Here is a 3,336-nt window from a genome sequence, read left to right as displayed (position 1 = left end):
ATAAGTATCTAACAATATATCAAAATAAATTTTTTATCTCTTTACTATTTTTCCTTTTCATTGTAATATGCACCTTGTTACATAGGTCCTTAAATAAATGAATAAAAATTACTTCTTTTCTAGTATATTAGAATTTAATATGTTAAAATATTGTCATCATTACTCTCTATTTATAATAACTTTTTATATAAAATTATATTAACATCACTTTTTTATTACGAATTTAAATTCTTAGTGTATACACAAGATGAAATTCAAATATTTAATACTTATTTAAACAAATAAACAAATTAATCACTCCATCAACTTAAATTAATTTTTACACAACTTTAACCCTACTAACAATGATATTGAGAGGACTCATGAAGTAGTGTGTATATATTTTTTCGAACCTACAATGTACAATTATACTTGCATTTATATATTTTCCTCACAATCAGTGGCGGATCCAGAAATCTTATAAAGAGGGGATCGAAAACAAAAAAAATTGAAAGTACCACATTAAAACTGAAAGTTTTAATAAAAAAAATAATTGTATATTTTGATATTATTTTAAACTAAAATTAATTTTAAAAAAATTATTTAATAAAATATCTTCCTTTTATCATTGAACTAGAAGGTATATTGTTAAAAGTTTTAGACATTATATTAAATATATTTTAAGTTTTAAAAATTTAGGGGGACATAATCTATGGTGTTCCCTAAATTCGCCTCTTATCACAATTGTAAGATAATAATGATGATTTTTTTTATAGGATAATAACAATGAAATTAAATACTACTTGAAGACAGTAATCAATTATTTGTTGATATTATGAAAAAATAAATAACATAGAGTATTGCAAAGTGTTTTAAAACAAATAAAAATAAGGTTCCTAAATATTGAGTAGGCTAACTATCTAGTTTCCCATATGAAGTCAAATTTTTATTATATTTGAAATTGCATTATTGCTGAACTAATTATTATTAATCCATAATTAATCCTAAATCACCCAAAATAAGTTGAAAACAAGCAACGAGAAATTAGTTTTATTTATTTATAATTGATTAAAAGGAAAAATATATATTATGATTGAATTAAATTTCACAACTTATCCAAACATCCTTAGTCGAATCTAATCCATATTTAGGAACAAGAATTTCCATTTTTTAAATTTCATTTGCCAATTGTCATTGACCTGTAGAAAGAAATAATAATTCAATTATTGAGGGAACGAGACAATAGAATTAGATAGTTTGTCTGCCCATTCCTATACCACATGCTTCCGTTGATTTTGTGAATGTTTCTTGCTAAAAGATTCACACTAATTTTTTTAGGTAATTTTTAATTGGTTTCCCTTTCTCTCTTTTTCTTAATTGATATATAGAAAGAAACCCCCTCTCCCATAAAAAAAGCTGCTGTAATTTAAATATTTGTAATTTAATTTTACCACCTATAAACGAAGAAAGTAGAGTAAATCTCTAAAATGGTCGTTTAGATTGAACCCGTGCACTAATGTTGCACCTCAGTTTTTAAATGTTCTAAATGCACTCTCCAATTTGAACTCCGTGTGAAATCCTGGTCCTTTCACTCAATTCCGGCATGACTCAGCAGCCGGAACACTGATCTGGCGCTTCCACCACCTCCACGTAGGCTTCATCACCCTCCACCATTACCATTGTTCCTCTTCTTCTCCCAACAGAGCCATTACCCTTCTCTCTTCTTCCAATCCTCTTTTCTTTTTCTCCTTTCCTCAAGCATTGTAGTCCTTTCCATTGGCCTAAGGCTGAACCACCACCGCGAACCACCATAGCCTCCACCATCTATGACCACCGCGTCCAACCTCCTCCCTCTATCATTTCCTTCCCCGTCAGGTCCAGAGACGTCGAGCTTTTTTCTTGGCGAACCACCTCCGCCGGGTCTGAACTTACTGTCACCGCCAATCTGCCATCTTCATCACCCTCTTCCACGCACCGAGCCCTAGCCCTATCGCAGCTGCCAGCATCTCCATCGCCACCACCATCACCTTCGGCCTTTATCCAGCGCCGCCACATCTTCCTCTCCCATTTTCTCTTCTCAGCTAAAGAGCCGGGTTCCTCATCACCGAACTACTGCTACCGCAATAGCCGCTGCAACCACTACTCTGCCGGTGTCCTCCCCTCGTCTGCTTCTCCTTGTCATTTCCATCACCCACGATGACTAACCCTCCTCTCCTTCCTCACGTTTGCCTTCTTTCTCTGTCTGACCACCCCAACTTCCCCTATTAGTTTAGGTTTATTTAGAATTTAGTTTTAATTTTCACCAGTTTTAGGCTTAGTTTAGTTTAATTATCTGTTTTAATTGATTTTAGGTGGTTATGATAGGTTAATTTAGTTTGTTGGATTCTGATTGTTACTGAAAGTGTATGGAAATATTCTCCAAACTTGAGGAAGAAGAGAAAAGAAGAGAGGAAAAAGAAAAGAGAAAGGGTTGCGGCGGTGGTTCTGAGATAGTGATCTGGAGGCTGGTGAACTGAGAGAAGGAAATGGTTACAATGCTTGAGGAAGGGAGAAAGGGAAAGGAGGATTGGAAGAAAAGAGAAGGGTAGTGGCTCCGTTGGGAGAAGAGGAGGAATGATGGTGATGGTGAAGGGTGATGAAGCCTACGTGGAGGTGGTGGAACCGCCAGCTCAGCACTCCGGCTACTGAGTTATGTCGGAATTGGGTGGAAGGACCAAGATTTCGCACGGAGTTTAAATTGGAGGATGCATTTAGAGCATTTAAAAACTGAAGGGCTACATTGATGCACGGGCCCAATCTGGAGGACTATTTTGGGGATTTACTCTATGAAAGTGGCCATTATCATATATAAAAAACGCTCAATTTAAGAATGTCGTACAAAATGATATGTCATAATTCTTAGTATCATAAATTATTATTTTGGGTATTATTTATTAGTTCAGAAAATTTATAAACAAATACAAAATTTTGTTCTCGTCTTTCATATTATGATATGTTGTAAGGCCAATAAATTGATTCAATATTTTACTATCAATTTTTTGGTCTAAAAAAAATATTTCTCTATAAAATTGATTAATTAGGATAAAATTTTATCCTTTAAGAACCTACATATATCTTTAATTTTGATGCATACGGTTCATAAAGAATCGAAAAAATAAATCAATGTGTAGATTTTATGTATATAATTTTACAAAATATTTTTTCTATGAATAGAGTTAAAAAATACAAAATTATACAATATATACCGTTAAAGGACACGGATAATCAAATCAATTTAAAAAAATTATGTAATTTTTTTGTTGGAATGAAAAATCCTAATTTAAAATATAGAAAATTTATTTTTTGCATATGAAAAAT

The sequence above is a fragment of the Arachis ipaensis genome, chromosome B05 (genome assembly GCF_000816755.2).
Source record: "Arachis ipaensis cultivar K30076 chromosome B05, Araip1.1, whole genome shotgun sequence".
In the NCBI taxonomy this organism is placed as follows: domain Eukaryota; kingdom Viridiplantae; phylum Streptophyta; class Magnoliopsida; order Fabales; family Fabaceae; genus Arachis; species Arachis ipaensis.
The sequence above is the reverse complement of the archived record's forward strand: the minus strand, read 5'-3'. Positions refer to the sequence as shown.